The 22,708-nt window shown below is 39.7% G+C and overlaps 1 protein-coding gene and 1 pseudogene across 1 annotated transcript in view; both read left to right on the forward strand.

The window, feature by feature from the left end:
* LOC136879316 (ras-GEF domain-containing family member 1B) overlaps positions 1–22,708 on the forward strand; it is a 447,741-nt gene that overhangs the window by 149,204 nt on the left and 275,829 nt on the right. The gene's annotated exons all lie outside the window — the stretch shown is intronic.
* Positions 11,562–11,680, forward strand: LOC136879452 (5S ribosomal RNA; annotated as a pseudogene).

Genomic DNA, 22,708 nt, shown 5'->3' on the forward strand with positions numbered 1-22,708 from the left:
TAGTAGTAGTAGTAGTAGTAGTAGTAGTAGTAGTAGTAGTAGTAAGGAGACCTGAGAATGTGTGATCGTAAGCCGTACGTGTTGCTCCTCATTGGAGAGGGAGGGAATACGGGGTAATTGAATTTATTGATAATGATGATTTACATGCCACCGAGGCTGAAAAGCCCCTTTGTGTAGAGTCTCCTTATAACACAATATAGGTTTATGAATATACTAACTACATTTTATAATATTAAAATATTAAATTAAACATCAAACTTAAAAATTAAAATACAGATACCAATGGGTGAGGGGGTGATAAATGGGAGGTTACAACCATAAAAATATTATATTTGTTTAGAAAATCTCTTAAGGCTTGACTGTCTGCATACATGCATGTTTTTCATTCGAAGTTGGTTGTACAGCTCGTTGGCTGAATGTTCAGCGCTCTAGCCTTCGGTTCAGAGGGGTCCTGTTTCGATTCTCGGCCAGATCGCCATTTCAACAGCTTTTGGTTAATTCTTCTATCTCGGGTCTGGGTGTTTTTATTCACCCTAATATAAATCTCTTCCTATACACATAACACATTATAGCGACTGCCAAGGGAACATTCAAGAGTGAATATATCCCTCCACATAAGGTTGTGTCAGGAAGGGCATCCGGTCGTGAAACTGGTTTAAATCCACAATGAAGTGCTCACTCCGATAAATAGGGAAAATAGCCAGGAACCTATATGGTTCAAGTTATCAAGCAATTTACTTTAAATGAATATTTTATTGATCATACTTTCCGTTCCATAGTTTCAAGGCTCGGGTACGAATGCACATAGGTTCATTCCTGTCAGGCCAGCTTTATATTGCCGACAGCATTAGTTAGACATCCTTGCTTCAAATATTATTACCAGCGCGGTAAGAGACCATGCAGGCCACTTCCGCGGTTTAGCCAGGTTCCTGTTCTGCTTTCTGCAGCCTCTGGGGTAATTTGGATGGCAGCGCTGCTTTCCCATTATCGCATATGAAATAAAGCAAATGCACAAACACACCGTGATAACACAATCAATTGAACAATCCCACAGTGCAAGTATTGTTCCGTTAACAACAGGGTAAATAAGAAATAGTAGAGTTTATCGCGACTCATTTACGATCTGAGGTTCAATTCAGACCGACTGGTTATTCCCATTTCTATTCCCATTTCCCTTGGTCGAGAGAGCTCGCATTAGCCACAGAGAAAACGATACCATTTCTGTGATCTTTATAATTCCCGAGGCAAGTACACGAACATTCTGGAACGACACAATCCTGTGTTATTGCGTCTATGTTAATAAAACTGCGAAGGGCCCTCTCTCGGTACATTGGTTTCTTTTCGAATTTTGAGGGGCTATACAGCGTATATCCGTTATGATGTTACAAACATTCAGGACGGCAAATGGATCAGTTTGAGATAAGGAGCCATATTCTGGAAACGATGGAGTCAAAAGTTAAGCAAATGTTTACTCATGTAAGTCCGTTTACCTGCACAAGTTTCACAAGCTGTTCCATTTACAACAGATGTTCGAAATGGTGTCCCCCTGCGTCAATGGAGGCATGACAGCGTCGCAGACAGCAGGTTCAAACGCGACTGAGTTCGGTGGCTTTTAAGGGTGTTTAAAGGTGACAACCCCGTGCCGTTGGCTTTCGGCACGTTAAAGAACAACTGCGGGACGAAGTTCTGACACCCCGGCGTCTATTAAGAACGGGCGGACGTTAAAGTACAGCGTCTTTTTCTTTAGCTCGCTCCGTAGCACCAGCCAGAACACGGCACGGCTGGCTCAGTGACACTCAGTCGCTAGCCGGTATAATGCGCGCTTTTCCTCCCCACTAGTCACGGCAACTCACACTTTAGAAATCCATTTCTAGTGAAACTATTAGTCTAAAACGTACGTGGCATTACATTTGATGTTCAAAATGTTGTCCCTCAGCTGTCAAACACGCCTGACACCTCGTAAATAGGTTTGAAGAACCTCGGCGAATCTCAGGCCGTATGATGTTCGAAATAACTTGTGTAATGCTCTCTTGTAGTTCTTCTCTTGTGTGAGGGTTGTTAACATACACTTTTCCCTTCAGCATCCCCCACAGTTAATAATCACAGAGATTTAAATCAGGAGATCTAGAGGTATAATTAACCACACGATCTTCGAAAACTTCCTGTATTACCTCCAAAGACCGATTAGCAGTGTGTGCCGTCGCATCATCTTGCATAATGTAACCATTACTCCTTTCTTCTTCCGTCAGCTCTTGAAATAATCGTCTGAGAACGAGGTCTATCTATCGATCAACATTTATTGTTTCACGGAAAAATATAGGCCCTATAATTCTACGAGCACTTATTGTTCACCGAACTCCTATCTTTACATCATGAAGGGGACGGACATGCAGCCTGTGGGGATTTTCTGCACACCAGTAGCGACTGTTTTGACTATTTACACAGCCACTTAAGTGTAGCCATGCTTCATCACTATAAAATAAAAGTTCTGAGTCAACATACCCATCGTGAACTGACTGAAGCAACCAGTTACAATATCGAACCCTAGCGAAACTGTCAGGTCCTCTTTAATATTGGGCAGGGGTGGGTTTGTACGGTTTTACTTTTAACAGTTTTGTTGCTTTGTGGGCAGAAGGTAAATGACACATTAGCCTGTACGGCGAGACGCGACAGGGATTTTGTTGGAGTTTTTTCGACGAGAGCTCCTATTTCGTCAAGCTTTTCCTCTGTTAAAACGGTTCGTCTCATGCGTGATTTCTTATTAAGAACGGATCCGTTTGTGCAGAACTTTATTTACGTACCGTACTCCTAAGCGAAGGGAGTATGCCAGGAAATTGGCGAATGAATCGAAAGTGGCACTCTGTATAAGCAGAATGCTTCGTATAGAACAACACAATGAACACACGCTGTTCTAGTGTATACATCACTCGTTAAACACACGATTACTTTAGTATTCCTACAGAAACTACGCTATTTTAAAACGAAAACATTGAACACGCTACCAATACCACTGATGCGGAACTTAACTATTGCACAGCAGTAGTTACCGCTACCGTACTGCATTAGATCATCTTAGCCGGTCATAAAGCAATATATCTCTCGGCAAATCAATCACCCGGCCGCGGTATCGCATTCCGTGCGTGTTTCCCTGACACGCGGAACGAGCTAAAAAAAAAAACGACCCTGTACTTGGATTACTAATAACTAGAGCCCGGATTTTTATGCATTAATAGGTTAGAATGCAAACTTACTGAAGCGAGTAGCAAGTATAGTCTACCTTCACAACGATTATGCTATGAGGTTTGCATAAATATTAGGGGTACGGCCATCAGAACTATAATTTATGTTACTCTTGCTACATCATGGTAGAGCGGGTGGCCAACACTTCCTACTAACCAAATTAGTTTGCAATCTAACCTGTTACTGCATAAAAATCCGGGCTTTATTAATAACTTTTGACTCGAACGTTTCCGGACTACGCTTCCTCATCTCAAATTGATCCATTTTCCGTCCTCCATCATCCCTGAACGTTTGTAACATCACAGATACACCTTGTATATCAGTTTTAAGTCAACTCAAAACCATATCCATGATTTTTAGCTTTTATGCTTCTTTGCTTCACCATTACAAGAAACGGTATTTCAACTAAAGTTCGTATTTGCAGTCTCTCCATCCAGGAGCAGGTCTTAAGACATGTAGTCTAATTTCAAAAATACTCAATAGACTGGCGGCTCACAAGAAGATCAAAACAGTTATTTCATGTTTTCCCGTATATTATTTTACTTTTTTCTGTAAAATCTAAACATTCTGAATAAAATGTGCTTTTATTGTAAGCAGTTCTTGTCCATTACTTATTTTTGCTTACTCATGAACTCTTCGTCTTCTGGAAATGCATACTCTCAGTGGACGTTGACGGTCAAGATCTCTCTACTAACGGCTGATTTAAATAAACCAGCTGATGATGGACTGGATCACTGGCGCAGATTTCCATACCAGAAAATGCATCGTCGCCCAGCGCCTCTTCTTCCTTTTACTTTTCCTTGAAATATAAGTTGTTGATGGTGGTATTTCTCGGTACGCATAAAGTGGCCAAGTATGCTGTCTTCCTTTCTTTGCTGGAATTTCTTATATTAACGGAGCAAATTGTTCTTCGTGGACCTCGGAAATGACTGGCTTCCTCACAGCTCGGTGTCGAGTTTCCCGGTCGGCAACGCTGCGGTTTACGTGCAACTGTTCACATACCGTCAAGGTAGTCGCGTGGCTCACATACCATCAAGGTAGTCGCGTGATGCAGTGTTCGTCATCAACTGTGTAAACTCGTGGTGTTGGGTTGGTAGCAGGGAAGGAACCCGCCATTCTACATAGTACTTTTGGAGGTTACAGTCGTACTGAAATAGTGACAAGCGTGGTTGTTCACACTTGAAAATTGCTGTGGATTGTAGTCGATTTTTTCGCACTATTGGGAGTTTTCTGGCTCTTGACATAATTACTTGTGAGCGCAAAGTTTTCATTTCTCCTCTGCTGCTTTTCTGTGCGTTACTTTCTTGTTTTCATTCTCTATTCTCCGTCCTCCGATCCGGAACATAAAACGAAATATTGTTTATAAGGAAGTTTTTAAGTAAGCCTGCACGTGTTCTAAATCTATCTTAATTTCATCTTATTTTTATGAGAGGCCGTTCCTTTCCCTCGGTGGCGGGTAATACAGCTAGTACAGAGAGATCCAGTGAAGTCTCAATCGGTTGGCGGTGCTTATTCACTGAAGAAAACGTGCGTCTAGCTGGTGACAGGGACAAGGTCCCGTTAGTTACTCGCTGTTAGTATTGGTTTGAAAGTGTTTGAGTCGGTGGTGTGTTTTGTTCTGTAATTACCGAGCAAGTTGTCCCTGCAGTTAGGGTCACGTACCTGTGAGATAGTGGGTTCGAACCTCACTGTCTGCAGCCCTGAAGATGGTTTTCCCTCGTTTCCCATTTTCACTCCAGGCAAATGCTTGGGCTGTAGATTAATTACGGCCACGACCGCTACCTTCCCACTTCTAGACCTTTGCTATCCCATAGACACCATAAGATCTATCTGTGTTCGCGCGACGTAAAGCAAATTGTAAGGAAATAATCTCTATTTAACCGCGAAAAATCACGAGGTCATACATTACAAACAAGCATCTCTTACGCCTCCGTTCTAAGAGCCACTAAATTATTAAAGTTAAACCCGTGTAAGAGGTGGGGAAAATTTAAAAATGTCCTGTACAAGACAAACCCACATACACTGGAAGAATTGTTGCACAATATCCACCACAATACACGATGTGAACTACACCAAGTGATCGATAGTTTTGTAAAGAGGTTCCAAAAATGTCTGGATGATGATGGCAAAATCTGGTAAGCAAAATCTTTTGAAATTATTAAGGACACTGTTGTGTGGTTGTGTATGCGCCACTGTGCGGTACACGAAGACATCAACCAGTGTCGTTCGGTGTAGTCCGTTTACTCCCCCTGTAATAAATAACCTTTGCTATGATGGATGCACTTTGATGCAAACGTGTGGGAAGGGAATTGGGTTGGTTGATATCATGTTAGATAGAAGCTTGAACGGATGGAATGAGGTGAGATGGATAAAATAGGGTTAGATAAAGAGGAAAGAGGTGGTGTGGTATTGTAGAAGCGGGAATTCATGTTGGATCACCAGGTATGTCAAAGCCCTAGATCGCAGAAGGGGACTGATACGAAATCTATTTCGTACAGCAGCATGTAACATAAGCCATCGAGCAGGATTTTCGCCCCATGACCACAGTTTCCAATACACCTAATGGATTCGATCTCATCTCCTATTTTCCACGCTCCATCGCCTCGATTGGATCTGCCGACACTTGTCACCCTCCCTTCACTTTATCACCCCGTGGGTGAGAACTATTTTCAAATTGGCTCTCATCACCAAGTACATAGGCCTGCAGTGATAAAGCTCGGGTGTCACAGAACTAATTACAGTACCTATAGGTGTGTTAAATTGCATCTTAATTAAGCAATTACGGAAATAAACAAATCTGAATTCCCGCTAAAAGCAGGTGGGGTACACCTACGACGAGTTACGGGATCAAGTGTTTACGTACAGGAAATTAGAATACACATATATTGTTCGTCGTCCAGTCCTCAGTCCCAATATTTTCACCATAATCTGCCAAAGAAAGCCCGATAGTTATTGAAGAAGTGTACTAGGGAACATGTCGTTTGGGTTTTAGTGTAAAAGAAGTAAACTGTAGAAATTCTCTACGTTTCGCGATTTAGTTAATTTATGAATAGAGCAACGGTCAAGTGATTTCAAAGTTCAAATTTTTCATCATAGTTAGAACAATGGCAGTCGTGATAGAATGTGTTCTCTTCCGAGGACGCAGAGAAAATTCTTGAAAGCATCAATCTAAGAAGAACTGAAGTAGTTACCTGTGGCTCTTCTCACTTTGCCAGAAGGTTCTATTACACACCAATCTGCCAAGTCGACTGAAACAGATACAACAAAACCTATTTAAGATGATCAGATGATAAATAACCAAAACTTGTTCGTTTAGAGGAGTGGTCCTCTTAAAAGAAATGCCAAACTATTAACTACTTGCACTACATTGTACTTCCGCAAACTGCTCGGACAAATTAACTGCAAGTAATTCAGAAGCAAATTTGAGGGCTTATACCTGCAACATCGTTCCACTTAACATGGACTCGATTGAACCTCTCGAAAATCGCCTTGTTCAGTTCTTCGTATGGCTTCCACCACCTTGTCGTTGTCTTTATTCGAATTTTATTCGTTCAAGTAATGGATATGATTTGCAATACGTTTTTGGATTTTACTTTTCTTCACTTATAAACTTGTTTTACATACCACATTGATGTCTTCCTTTATAACTCTCCTTTGTTAAGGAATCCGTTCCTCCAGTCATTGTTGTTGTTCTTGTTGTTGACGGCGAATAACGGTGAGTGAGAGCCCCAGGGTTACAGAGAATACCCGATGAGTCCGAAAATTGATCTGGCTGAGAGGCGGTATTTGACTTCCCTTCAGAAGAGAAACACCCTCTTCACTGAATATAAGTTTTTGACATTTAATGCTGGGGAATAAGAGGAAGGGGGGTGGGACTTCGCTTCCTAACAAACGAATTTCTTTTAGTGATACATATTTGAAAATTGGAAAAAGCCGAAAAATAACTGTTTTCCTAATTAAAATAGGTCATAAGTGAGCCAAGGGACTTGATATTTAAATAGTGTATTCGGCTCCTTGGTCCTTATGACCCGTTTTAAGAGTATTAGTCATCTTTACTATGTTGTTAATCAGAGATATAATAAGCGAAATACGCAGTTCGGTTCGTATCGCTGTATTAGATTTCAGTATAGGGTTTCTAGACATCATTCTCAGTGTGTTATTTTGAAAACCTTGTAATTTAGAACGGATAAGAATGGGGAATTCTTCGAGTGAAATGTTATTTCTTTAAAATACGCTCACTTCTTTCTCTCTAACATGAATGAGAATGAGATGTCTCAACAATAGTGCGTGTAGGACGCACAAGGACGTACATACCGTTCAGAAAACTAGAATGAGAGCATGGTATTATATTTATTCGGCTTTGCTTAGAAACAATTGAACCTATAAACATATTGTTCTGGCTGCCCATAGGTTTTGAATATACATGGCAGGTGAATTATATTTTGACAAGGTTTAAAATTACATATGATAAAACATTGTATGTGAGGAATATGTAATACCATGCGTTCATAGCTTTTTGAGTGACTATACAATACCCTGCCGTAATTTTTTTTCTGGAAGAGGATATATTGTTGATTTATGGCCAAAATGCATTGTCGTTGGTCAAGGGAAGGTGTGGTCATCTTAAGAAGGGGGGAAATATACTAGTCATATGAGATTATCATTCTGTGCTGGAAAAAATGTCTCTGGTTTAAAGGAGTGGACGTTTCGAGAAGTTTCACTGTAATCAACAATTAACACAGGTACAGCTCACCTTCTGCAATTCGAGAGGAGTACGAGCGGCCAATCTACGACCAAACGATGCACTCCACTAAGCAGACACTGTACCACCTGAGAATGTGTTAAACCGAGCAAGATTACATAATGAAATTGTAGTTTTCCCTTATATTTGATATCTTATTCGCGGCCGCAGTGACTGGAAACAATAAAATAGTTTTTCGAAATATTCTTGGAGGTGTAATTTTCTTCTTCTTTGTTGTTAGTTCTTTTGATATGCGCATATGACAACTAGATGTGAAACTCCTTCCTCGTGTATCGGTTCTAAGAAGAAAGCTGTATATTTTAACAAGAACGGAGGAGATACAGTAATATAAATGAATATTTAGCTTTCACGACCACATTGTACTTGATTTATACTTTCAACTCATTAGGTATTGTTGAATCGGGTGAGTTGGCCGTGCGACCAGGGGCGCGCGGCTGTGAGCTTGCATCCGGGAGATGGTGGGTTCGAATCCCACTGTCGGCAACCCTGAGGATGGTTTTCCGCGGTTTCCCATTTTCACACCAGGCGAATGCTGAGGCTGTACCTTAATTTAGTCAACGGCCACTTCCTTCGAACTCCTAGGCCTTTCATATCCCATCGTCGCCATAAGACCAATCTGTGTCGGTGCGACGTAAAGCCACTAGAAAAAAAAGTGTTGTTGAGTGTGTACAGTATATCCCAAGTCCAAAACAAAAATGGTGACGTAAATGAAAACGTAAATTAAACAACAAAATCACAGGAATGAGTTATAAAAATAGAATACTGAAAGAAATTGTATCGATACAAAACGGAAGAATAACTACATGACACGTGCTGCTCCGTAACTTTTGTTATAAATAGGTCAGGTAACTTGTCTTGATATGAATTTGCTTCAAGCTTACTTTTAGTGTTTGTACTACCTGTTAATTACATGTGAAGTGCTTTTTGTAGATTTCTTTATTATGTTGTTGATTGATACTTTACGAACAATTTTGTCTTTTTAGGATTATTTTTGCGTGCTTAGTTCTAAAAAATTAATTTTAGTTGTTTGTCCTTGTGGTAGTGCAGATTGTCTGGGAAGTATTTGGTCCTTTCAAATAAGTAATAAAAATAAGTGATAACCGTATGTATTTATATGTCGTGCTATAGGTATGATGTAGACGATTTCAACTGACATAGAGAATGTCACCAATCAGCTTAGCGAACCAGAAAAATTTTGATTCAACACTAATTTCAGCCATTTTGTGTATTTTCTTTTTCACCCTTTCTCACCATCCACCCCCCCCCCCCTCCAAATGTCCCTAGATCGCGGGGTGGACACAGTATTTCCAATACATTAAATAAAGACATACGCAGTATATGTCAGAGTTTCAGCGTGCCAAATGTCACATGCTTCAGGAAGCAAATAAACGGTAGTCTCGTCTCTCTGTGAAAACTTGAAGTGCATTGTGCCCTCATGTCCTGAGGACGTTTTCGATAAATCTCATCGGAAGACAGATTAAGATCTCAGAGAGTAAAGGAGAGTGAAACCCAACAGTGCACCTTCTACTTAACTCTTAGCACGATGGTTATGAAAGGAAGAGTTGGCTCTGGTAGCAAATTAATTCCATTTACTCCGAGCGACGGAACATAAAAGCTGCCTCACATACTGGGAGAAATGAGTAACAAAAATGGTCGCTGGAAGTCACTTCAAGAGGTACAGTTAATTGCACCTCGTCTTCTTTATATGGAGGCGTCAAGTATCTCGTTATATCTTCGTTAAAAATCTAGTGGGGTGACCCTTCATTACCAGATACAGTAGTAGGTTTGAATACCAGTCCTTCTTAGTTTCTTTTTTCATTGGTAACTTGTGTACAGTTTCTAACAGAAGCTCACAAATCTGTGAATTTTACAAGTGTCATACAGTTTATGCGGTTATATACGTATTTATGATGTGAATTCTTGTGGAAGTTTGACGACTATCATCAACTCTTAATTGGAAAGTTTTCTTGTTTCTGTAGTTCTACTGATAGTTTGATAGCTCCATTACTTAATCCGTTGATCATTTGTACGCAAATCACTACATATAACAACAGTATCAAACAATAGTATCAAACCTCTATATCATGCTAGAGAGAATCAACGCCAATATCTTCTATTACAGATAACACCAGAGTAGACTGGATTCATGCCAGGAAGAGAGAACTCAAATAGGTCCTGAATATCCGATAAATGGGTGAAAAAGCATAGAATTCAATGTTCAGGCATTCGACTGCTTCATAGATTGTAAGAAAGCATTTGACTGTGCAGTGACATAAAATGTGAATGATAGTGATTAAAATAGGAGATCCACTCCAACTGAATCAAGATCCTTGTATGCACTGGTAAATTGCCAATAAAGTGAGCGATACTTTCAAGACAGGAAAAGGCGTCCCCCAAGACTGTGTGAAAATGAAAATCCGCAGCATATTTCCAGTCATTTGACCGGGTCAGTAATGGAATCAATGAAGCCCCCTTCTAGCAGCGAGGATGGGAATGGCACCGACTGCCGAAGCCTGTGGCACTCCTCTGGGGCAATGATTAATGAACTATTAATGAAATTATATTGGAGAGTGTTACTGGAATGAAAGATGACAGGGGAAACCGGAATAACCGTAAAAAACCAGTCCTGCCTCCGTTTTGTCCAGCACAAATTTCACGTGGAGTGACCGAGATTTTAACCACGGAACCCAGCGGTGAGAGGCCGGCGCGCTGCCGCCTGAGCCACGGAGGATCTCAAGGCTGTGTATTAAGCCCTATTTCACTTAACATCCATGGAGAATCGAGAATGAGGAAGGCAAAGGGAAACTGGCGTGATAGTATCAAGATAGGTGGAAAAATTATTAGCAGCCGGAGGTATGCTGGTGACACCGCATTAATAGCTTCCTCAGAAGTTGAAATGCTCAGTCTCTTTTGCAGAGTTGAAAGTAAGCAATTATATGGCCCAACAAATTAATATAAGGGGCCGATGACCTAGCTGTTAGGCCCTTTAAACAACAAACAACAACAAATTAATATAGAGAAGACCAAAGTGATGGCCATCGACATATCAAACCGGGTCGAAGATATAGAACATGTGAACAACTTTCAGGTAGTGGGCAAATTTGTTTCTAGGCCAGGAGTAATGAACCTGTGACACGCGTGCCAAGCGGTGACACGCAAACACGACTTTTATGGTACGCAGCACAATACACTAATTTTTTAATGTTTTTAACATGTAATAAGTAGGTCGAAAATCTAGCAACATAGCATATTTTAATATTACGCTTTAATAAAGTATAAAACCCCATGGCACTACAGCCCTTGAAGGGCTTTAGCCTACTAAGCGACCGCTGCTCAGCCTGAAGGCCTGCCGCTTACGAGGTGTCGTGTGGTCCTCTCGGCCGTTATTCTTGGCTTTCTAGACCGGGGCCGCTATCTCACCGTCAGATAGCTCCTCAATAATCACGTAGGCTGAGTGGACCTCGAACCAGCCCTCAGATCCAGATAAAAATCCCTGACCTGGCCGTGAATCGAACCCGGGGCCTCCGGATGAGAGGCAGGCACGCTACCCCTACACCACGGGGCCGGCCATACCATGTCGAATACACCGGTTCTCGTCCGATCACCCCAGTTAAGCAACATTGGGCGTCGTCAGTACTTGGATGGGTGACCGCTTGGGAACACCACGTGCCGTTGGCTCAATTCCCTTTGAATAAAGTATGTCACAATTAATTCTATGGCCATAATGTTTTACAAATTGTATTAGGTAAAAGCAAAAATATCTTATCTTAATATATACCTGTTTTTGAAACATTATTTTCAGTTATGTTTGCAAAATAAATCGCAAAACATACAGTCAAATGGATTGTATATGTAATGCAATCTAATTTCTAAATTAAGTCAAATGAGTTGTGGTTTCATGATGATTTCAAGAAACATTAACCTATGGCACATAGACAGCAAAAATTAATAAATATACCGTAATTGGTGCGCCAGTCGGAAAAGGCTTGTCATCCCTGATCTAAGCTCACTTATTACAAACACACCTGACTGCACCGCTGAAATAAAAAGAAGAATAGCTATTGCCGAAACTGCTATGGTGCAGCTTACAAGAGCTATAAATTACCATCGCCGCCAAAATGTGCTTGATCAACACCCTGGTGAACTCCATCTTCGTATTCACATCTAAATGTTGGACGCTGAGAACGAAATGTTGTGTTGGAAGCGGAAACCGAGAGTTCTGTGGACTGCTCCAGGGAACCAATCAGTCGATACTTGATGAGTTGAAGATCAAAATGTACCCAAATTCCATAGTGAAGAAGCGAATTACGAGATATTTCAGGAATAGTTTAAGGATCGGGAGAACGTGGAAGATCTCCAACAAGATATTTCGACCAAATTAAACATACTACACACTACAGAATAGCATAAAAATGGCAGAAAATAGAACTCTGTTGCACGACACTGAAATAAGGATTAAAAAAATAATCTGAAATTCACGATACTCGAATCGGATGATCGGTAAAAACAAGACGACGTTTGGACGACTGATTGTTTAACCGAGTATTTGACTAGCTAGTTCATTACTGCATTGTGTTTTCGTTTAAGAGCTTAATAGATTGGTCATGTGGTCTGTTCATTGTGTGGATATTTGCTCATTCTGTTCTTTCATTTGTTGCTCGCTCAATCAGATGCTTTGTTTGTAGCAGGCACTCCATTGCTCGCATCTTCGCATCGTCAGTCAGTATTTGGATTCTCATTCAGTTAGCCCTTTGGTCCCTTCCTTCCTTAGACAGTCCTTTATTTGGATGTTCACTTCGTCAGTCCTTTCGTTTGTTTGTTTGTTGCACTCTTAATCCTTTAGTTCATTTCTTGTTTGCATATGTAATCCAATGTTTGAAAGTTCGCTCCGTCAGGCACTGTTTGAATTCCCGCTCAGTTAGTGCCGTAGTTCCTTGCTCACTCAGGTAATCCACTGTTTGGATGTTCATCCATGCAGTCATTGTTGTACAAAAGAATAACAATAACGAAAGCAATGATTTATGTGCAGCTAAGACTCGTATTTCCCAGAACATTAAATATTCATACTTATAATGCCTCAGACAGAAAGGAAGCGGATAATCACCTTAACTTTCTCGTACACCACTCAGCTTTTAATCCTCTTAAAGGTGGCATGCTTGGCTATGAGAACGAAATGCTTTACATACCCAGTCACCCTAACATACATTCTATCAAAGTACTCACAGACCAGAGATGAATTATTTGATCAAGAACCACGGCAGCTTTGGGAGGCTGTATCATTGTGATTTTCTCCTATGTTTTGCACATTCACTGCAGTAAGTGCCCGAGTAGTAACTTGTTTCAAGCTTTGAGGTATCTAACCTATTCCCAGGTCCAGATAAATTAGATTTAAGGCTCTACGTCCTGTGATCAAGTTTGTGGGAACTAATTCCGGCAATTAGCATTTACGTATGCGCTGGGTTGAGAAGCGTAGATGGTTTCGCTGGCATTCTAAGCCCGAATTGGCGGGTAAAATCCTAGCTCAGTCCAGTGGTACGTGAAGGTTCTCATAGGCGCCAGTCTCTTGTGGAGGAAGTTGTAAACCTTGTAAAAGGTATCCTGTGGGACAACATTCCAATATCATAGATGTCTTCGAAAACCGTAAAATATAAGTTAGTGAGACATGAATTCTTCACTGTCATTGCAGTATTATTGACCGAAAAAGTTGGCCGTGCGGTTAGAGTCGCGCAGCTGTAAGCTTGCATTCAGTAGATAGTGGGTTCGAACCCTACTGTCGGCAGCCCTGAAGATGGTTTTACGTGGTTCCCCATTTTTCACCAGACAAATGCTGGGGCTGTATCCTAATTGAGGCTACTGCCGCTTTCTTCTCACTCCTAGCCCTTTCTTATCCCATCGTCGCCGTAAGACCTACAGTATCTGTGTTGTTGCGACGTAAAGCAACTTGAATTTTTTTCAGAAACTTTAATTGCTTTAGTAAAATTCACTTACGTGGCTTCACTTGGAGTAAGATACCTCTTCCTGCTCATATATTTGCATGGTATGACGAAGAATCATATCCTCACTTTTCCATATCGTTACGATGACAGAAAAACAATTGTAATTTTACAATGTGGAAAAAGTTAATTATTTCTGAAGACATTGATAATATTGCTAGTTGGCCATTTAGAGTGTTGTGATAATTCGATACCATTTATTCAACGTAAAGGAAAAAGTGCAATACTTGATATATAATCGATCATTTGATACACAAAGTGTAATATAAATCTATAAATAAATTGAAAGCTATTATATTTTAGTTTTTAAAATGCATGTATTTGTTAGTCAAAACATTAAATGAGGACTGATAATCTTTCGGAATTAGTTTTCTTTTAAGTTCCTGTAAGTATCCAAATTTTGAAGCTTCATTTGGAGATGGGTCTTTGTAAAGAGTAGGATGTTCTTAAAATGCATCCGTAATTCTGTAACTAATTACGCCTTCTGACGTGTTCTGGCAGGCTAGAAGAGTCACCAACTTTGTTTCCACGTCGAATTCTTTTGTATTCAATTTTTTAAAAAGTCACTATATTTGCAATGAACAGTGTCGAAGTTCTAGTGTTCTCCTTGAGGTGTTGTATTATAAGTAAATAATCTGGGGGAATATGATCTTCCCTCCTAGTACCCAGCTCCTTCTCAACCGTCGCATGGATGCAGTCGACTTCCACCTTCGTGTTTCCCACCTCTAAGTACTTTTGTTCATTTAAAAGTATTTGTGTTAATTCCAGAAGTGTATTAGACAGATTGGCATTTATATTTTGATATCCAAGTTCTTCACTCGCAATGATCAGTTTGTCAGGTCTTTTGCAATCTATTTCTATTTTCAACTTTTATCAAGGGCTATTTTCATTTGTACAATGAAAACGGAAACTTATTTTTCGTGATATTCAACTGTCATTACGAACAATACAGAATCGTCAACGGATGATCAGATAGCGGTAACAGAATATATCACTTATATCGCCATGTTTGTTGCACATCCGTGAGCGAGATTCTACCGTTTCCTGTTTAGTAACCTAACAATTGATATTGGTTTTCTGAACCAAATGCCAATAGCATTCTGATGTTCATCGGTAGCAATAAATATTGGATTAATAGAAACAATACATCCATCAATATTTCCTCGATGGATAACAAACTGTAACTGACGAGCAAATATGGACATAGAAATATTTTACCCGTACCTGTTTCTAACAAACCATCTGCACGGTGTTTTTTAAATTGTGTCATACCTTTCTGGGGAGACTCATTTTTAACGCACTGTAGTGTTTTGGCTAAAGTACCTGTTCTTCGTACGGAGTTCTGAGCAAAAGGTAAAGTCTTTAATGACGCAAAGTGAAGTGTGAATTATAAACTCACTAAATATGAATCCTAAATCTATGTACGCAATATGTAACGGATAGAAACATGGAATATAAATAAGGCGATGACGGCCATAATGAAAATAGCTCTCAGCAGCCGTACTAAAGCCTACAGCAGTTCTTAAATATGGATGAGTACGCTTAGCACTCTCAACAGTACAGCTGTAGCTTCCGAAAGCCTTTCGTTCATTCTTCAGCTGATCTGTTAACAAACGACTTTACACAGATGATGGCGAGCAGAGTTTCGCATGATTTGTACTTACGCATGAAATGAGTGCAGGAGACCACAGACAAAAACGCTAGAAAACTGAATTTTCTCGAAAAACGTTGGAGAAATGAAATGACGTATGGCTTTTTAAGTGCCACGAGTGTCCGAGGACATGTTCGGCTCGCCAGGTGCAGGTCTTTCGATTTGACGTCCGTAGGCGATCTGCGCGTCACGATGAGGATGAAGCGATAATGAAGACGATACATACACCCAGGCCCCATGGCAGATAAATTAACAAATGGTCGTTAAAATGTCCGACCCTGCCAGGAATCGATCCCGGGACCCCTGTGATCAAAGGCCAGCACGCTAACCATTTAGCCATGGAGCCGGACACCATTGGAGACGTTCCTTGTAGAAAATGCAATTTCAAGCCCACACAGTGCAGTTCATTGTTTCGATTAGACCTACCGTTTACCCGTTATTTCAGTTGATGGAGGGCAAAAATTGCCCAAATTTGGGACATACCTTTGGGAAATCCCCCACTAGTTCGAAACAGTGAAATATATCAAAATCAAAAATACCCCTTGAGTGATTCGGGATTTCAAGCTGTATCCTTACCAAATTTCAGCTCAGTTGGTCCAGTAGTGTTTGAGCCTATCCGGAACAAGCAAACAAACAAACCAGACACCATCTCATTTTTAAATAGAATTGTAAGGACATGGTGGGGTGGTAGTTATATACACATGGCTGGTAGCCTTTAAGATTTATGGCTGTGCGGTTAGGGGCGCGCAGCTGTGAACTTGCATCCGACAGTGGATTCGAACCCCACTGTTCGCAGCCCTGAAGTTGGTTTTCCGTGGCTTCCCAACATTCGTTCCCTCCTCATGCGTTTTAGTACGGCAGAATTGGAGACGTGGTCAGTCCGCGAGATCCATAACATTTTTCGAAATATTTACATCTCGAAGGCATTTATTTTTTAAATGGTGTTACATTTCAGAGTTCGTGCTTCAGCGCCGTACAGAAGCACTGAATACACATAGCATCTGACGAAGCTGTGACGTGTCTCCAAGCGGAGGCTTCTGTCACACAATAGTTTCCTGATTTTCAGAAAGCTGGTAAGAGCCATTCCTATTGTGATAATTCTTTGTTGGTTTGGCAACCTCAGTCATTTGAGGAAGAATAAATATGATTTTATAGTTGTTATAATAATTTAGTGCGGCTATTTCTCAATAGTCGAGTGCAGCCCTTGTAAGGCAGACCCTCCGATGAGGGTGGGCTTATAGTTGTTATAGAAGCAACGTATTGTATGTTTGTCAGTATTTCTAAGTTTCTCTCTTGATGTTAACCGTTTGCTACATTTTCACCACTGATATACTATAAAATATATGTATTATTTGGAATTCAGGACCCTTGGGGTGAAACACTGCTGAGTGTACTGATATTCTTGTTGAAATATCTTCTTCTTATTCATTTTGCCTCATGACTGAGGCGTCGTGACTATCATAATATTAGCCGATGAACCATACTCCGCCATTCTTCCCTATCTAAAGCTTTCAATGTGGTTGCTTTGAGAGAACTCTGTAGGGGGCCGTTCATCATGTCAATACATCGCGTTAGTACTCGTCCTCGTCTGGTTCCCTGGACTTTGCCCTCAACAGTCAGCTTTTGAAGACTACCATCTCGGCGCATTATATGTCCAAAGTAGCGTACAATCCGCTGAGAGACCTTACACGATAGACGAACTTTTATCTGAAGTTGGTTCAGGATTGATGTGTTCGTGCGATGAGCTGTCCAAGGAATCCTTAACATTTTCCTCCAGCACCACATTTCAAAGCTTTCTGTCCGTTCACGATCACGTTTGAGGATGGTCCACGTCTCTGCGCCATACAAGAAGACTGAGAAGACTAGAGATTCAACGAGCTTCTTTTTTGTCTTAATGGTGATGTTGTTATCTTTCCAGATTTTCCGCAGACGGATCATTGCTACCTTTGCTATTTCAATTCTTCGCTTTATTTCATCTTTGGAACCACCAAAATTGGATAGTTAAGGAGCCTAGGAATACATACTGATGTACAACTTCACACCCTCCAATCTGTTTGATATGTGGACTGTTGTTCTTACGATCAACAATCATGACTTTGGTTTTCTGTCGATTTAGGCGTAATCCAATTTCTACGCTTGCTTCCTCTACTCTCTTGATCAGCTCTGTCAACTCCTCTTCAGATGATGCTATCAAGGTGGTATCATCAGCAAATCTCAAGTTGTTGATCTTGCATCCCCCAATGGAAAACCCTTTGTCCCAGCCATCTAATGCAATTCTCATCGCATATTCACCATAGATATTGAAAAGTAACGGTGACAGGATACATCCCTGGCGAACTCCAGCCCTTGTACGAAACTGCTGAGACTGTTTGTTTCGAATCTTCACAGTGGCTGTATTTTCCTTATACAAGGACTTGAGGAGATCAATCAAATATAGTAGTGTTCAAATAATTCTGAGCGTGCTCGAAACAAATCATTCATAATATTTTGAGTCAGTAAGTTGTTAATTCTCATATTTCCTTTTGTCGCATTCTTTGAGAAACGTAGTTTGAGTTGCCATTGCTCACATCTGACGAGGGCTCGTTACTTTAATGTGAGAAAGCTATATAGTGGTTGCGCATATCCAACTTTCATTAGGATAGAGTTGAGATTATTACCGTGCCATGTAGTTTGCAATTAACTGTAGCGTTACGTGATGAAATGAAGAGAGAAGTGAGAAGGGAAAGACGAAGTTTCTAGTTATGCCGTCACCTTTCATCTTATCAAGAGCTCTAAGGCAAGATTATCAACTCTTCCATCTTGGAGCCAAGATTTTGCATTTTACGATTTCATGTACTTCTCCCTCCTCACTCCGGCTCTTCCTCCTTGCCTTCCTTCCGCTCCATATTCTCATAGCGTAGAATATGACCCCTCCCACTGCATCATTCTCTCTCTTATACAAACACAATTTATCAGTCTATGTAAACACATGTAAAATGAATTCACACAACTTCAAATGCTTCCATGGATGATCGTATACAGTGAGCCTTCCTTCTCTGGTATACACTGGTTTTGTACTTTAATATTTTAAAGTCTCCCTGAGTATCTCTGTAAATAAAATTATAAAATTGACTTTACACTGTCGGGCTGAGTACTTTAAGCGGTAGGGCGCTGGCCTGCTAAGCTCAAGTTGGCGGGTTCGATTCCGGCTCAGTCCGGTGATATTTAAAAGTGCTCAAATACTACAGCCTCGTGTGTCGGTAGATTTAACGGCACGTAAAAGAACTCCTGAGGGACAAGGTTCTGGCACCGTGGCGTCTCCGAAAACTGTAAAAGTAGTTTGTGGAACTTGAAACCAATAGCATTGCCATTATTATTATTATTATTATTATTATTATTATTATTATTATTATTATTATTATTATTATTATTATTATTATTATTATTATTATTATTATTATTATTATTATTATTATTATTGGAGATGAAAACCTACAACCTGTTTTCCAGTCTTTGACCGGCTCAGGGATGTAATGAATGAACCATAAATAGACTATTAGTACAATTGGGTCGCTATTCCCAAGGTGATTTTTAATGACTGATGTTATGAATTAATGATAATGGAGAGTGTTGCTAGAATGAAATATGACAGGAGAAACCGGTGTACCAGGAGAAGAACCTGTCCCGCCTCCGCTTTGTCCAGCACAAATCTCACATAGAGGGACCGGGATTTGAACCACGGTATCCAAGGGTATTATTATTATTATTATTATTATTATTATTATTATTATTATTATTATTATTGTTATTATTGCCTTTACTTTTCATATTTCTGCTTCATACTGCGTTTTTGTCTCGGAGTAGGTGTGCAGAAATCGAAAATGGTTACACCTTAATTATTTTCTCTCTGTTTGTTTATTTGTTTGTTTGCCACGATATCATAATAAAGCAACTGAAAAGAATTTCTTGAAACTCGGCATATAAGTTCATGGATGGCCCGAGGTGTGAACTAGACACAGTATACAGTTACATAGTAATATTAAGAGAACTAAAATAGGAAATACCGAACGATTGGGTGCACGATTTGGGTCGCACAGCTGTCAGCTTGCATTCGTGAGTTAGTGGGTTCGAACCCTACTGTCGGTAGCCCTGAAGAGGAATTTCCATGGTTTCCCAATTTTTACAATTTCCTTTACGTCATACCGACACACATATATCTTATGGCGGCGGCGGGATAGGAAAGGGCTAAGAAAGGAAGCGTACGTGGTCTTGAATATGGTACAACCACAGCATTTGCCAGATGTGAAAATTGGGAACCATGGAAAACCATGTTGAGGGCTACCGGCAGTGGGGGTTCGAACGTGCTTTCTCCCAAATGCAAGGTGACAGGTACATCACTAAAACCGCGCAGTCACTCGCTCGGTGGTTTCCCCATTATCACACCAGGCGAATGCTGGGACTGTACCATAATCAAGGCCATGGGCGCTTCCTTCCTACTCCTAGTATTTTCTATCCCATCGTCGCCGCAAGACCTATCCGTGTCGGTTTGACGTAGAGCAAATTGTAAAAATGAAAAATAGGAAATGCTAAATATTTCCGTTGATATTAGCTGTATCAAAATACTGTATCTGATAAAGGTTGTGAAAAATATCACTTCCAATCATTTATATTTTAAACGTTTTTACTGTTCTCGGAAGAATAAAAGAGATATTCGTGATAATTACGTTTTACTCCAACTTAGGAATTTCTCTGGAAATATATTATTATGTTCTATCTAAAAAGCGTACATAACAAGCACTATTGAAAATCCACTTTCCTCTGTTTTATACCTAATACATTTGTACCTGACGCGCTAATTATTCATACATTTAAATTTGATCTATTCCATACCATGACGAATTTGACTTCTTTCCACACTCAAAAGTTTACAGAGAATTTACGCTTCAGTAGCTACTTTTCCGTAGATTTCCATTTAAAAATCGTCTCCGATTGGTTCAACTCCGGTTCACTTACAAACAACTTCTCTAATTGATTCGAATTTCCTCTCGAGTATTGATTTTCTGAACTTCCGTCCAAGTTTATCACGTAGTATTTTGTCGATTGTGTTGATTACGGCCGCCTCCATCATGCATGATTTGGATGGCGGCGTGTCAAAATTAACATTCATTCAGAACATCTTTAACAAATTCAACTCAATCTCTCGTTTTGAAATATTTTGTGATTATAAACTTCAGCCCTAATGTACTTATGTGAAATAGAGCTCCGTTTTGTAGTGGATATTCAATAATAATAATAATAATAATAATAATAATAATAATAATAATATTCTTTATTATTATTATTATTTTCTACAGATCACAGTAACTAAATACCCAATCGATCCATTGAATGAGAAAAATAACAATGTTCATCCTAAGCCACCAAATTCCACCAACAGAAATTGACAACACAAATTCCTAATAAAATTATTAATACAAACGGAAATAATAATAATAGTAATAAACCCCAAACGTACTCCTTGGACATGCCATGAAGTCCGTTGGATACTCCGGAAACTTGACCCACAAAGTTTGGGTCAACACAGTAGTCATCCTCCGTACCTTCATGCCACGTCCATCGTCTCCCCTAAATATATCTATTGCCACTCCAAATTATTACTCGCAAAAAATTATAACTACTGCTACTGTCCGGCCGTGTCATCACCCCTGGTGAGAAGAAGGCCGCCCTCCCGATGATGACACGACTGGCCCTATCCGTGGGGTCCCAAGGAAGGCCCCAACAATCCTACCAGATGACAATGCATTTCTCTCACCATTCCATTGCGGCCATAATAATAATAATAATAATATTAATAATAATAATAATAATAATAATAATAATAATAATAATAATAATAATAATAAATGAGGAACGAACAAAAGCGAGCCAAAGAACGAAGGAGTATTGGCGTAAAAAGAAAGAACGTCAACAGATTATCATTATTATTATTATTATTATTATTATTATTATTATTATTATTGAAATTACATAAAATGGTATAAAATTATAGAAATTGAAAATCAAGAAAGGAAATTTCTCTGGAAAATTTATGGTCCCACGAGAGAAAATGGAATGTGGATTAAGAGGAGAACATCGCACCTCTACTCATTAACCGACAGTGATGCCGTACGCAAAAGACGCCTGAAATTCTAAGGCCAAATCTATAGAATGGACAGCGACAGACAGAAGTAATGAACTCAAAGAAGGTCGAAATACACTGGCTAGAAGAAACTAAGGCGGAACTTCAAGAAATGAATATTACGGACGTCATCATAGAAGATCGTGGAGCCTTTAGTACAATAATAGCCCAGCACAAATTCGTGGAGAAACGTAAGGAGAAAATTGGTAGGAAGTGGTCCACAGAACGCAAGTTGCAACTCAGTACATTCATGAAGAGATTCTGGGAGGATAAGAAGGCGAAAATCGTCAGACCAACGAACAAGTTCAAACACTCTCCTTGAATGGGCATAACGAAGATATAATAATAATAATAATAATAATAATAATAATAATAATAATAATAATAATAATACGTTAAAATAAATTAATTCGCCATAGTATGGAATAACATCTTTTATTTCATACTATGACGTAATTTCCTTCTTACCGAACTCAGAAGAGTACGGGAAATGACACTTTTTCTCCACACTGTTTTATTAGAAATATTCTATGATTGGTTGAATTCCACTTCACAATAACGTAAACACGGTTTGTTAGACAGATAATGAATCAATGAGTACGAAACTTAGCCTTGTTAAATTATTTCTCCACCTGATTGTAACAACGTGGTTCCGTACCAATATATGCAAAAAATAGCGTCTATGCATTCCCTGCTCAAGTAATCTGCCACAATCACCATGTTGACATTAATAATAATAATAATAATAATAATAATAATAATAATAATAATAATAATACGTTAAAATAAATAAATTCGCCGTAGTATGGAATAATATCTTTTATTTCATAATGTGACGTAGGGCCTAATTCCTCTGATGACCGGATCTTCAAGAACAGATCACACCGAAGAGAGATTTTCTCGTA

This window comes from Anabrus simplex, chromosome 8 (genome assembly GCF_040414725.1).
Source record: "Anabrus simplex isolate iqAnaSimp1 chromosome 8, ASM4041472v1, whole genome shotgun sequence".
NCBI classification, from domain to species: Eukaryota; Metazoa; Arthropoda; class Insecta; order Orthoptera; family Tettigoniidae; genus Anabrus; species Anabrus simplex.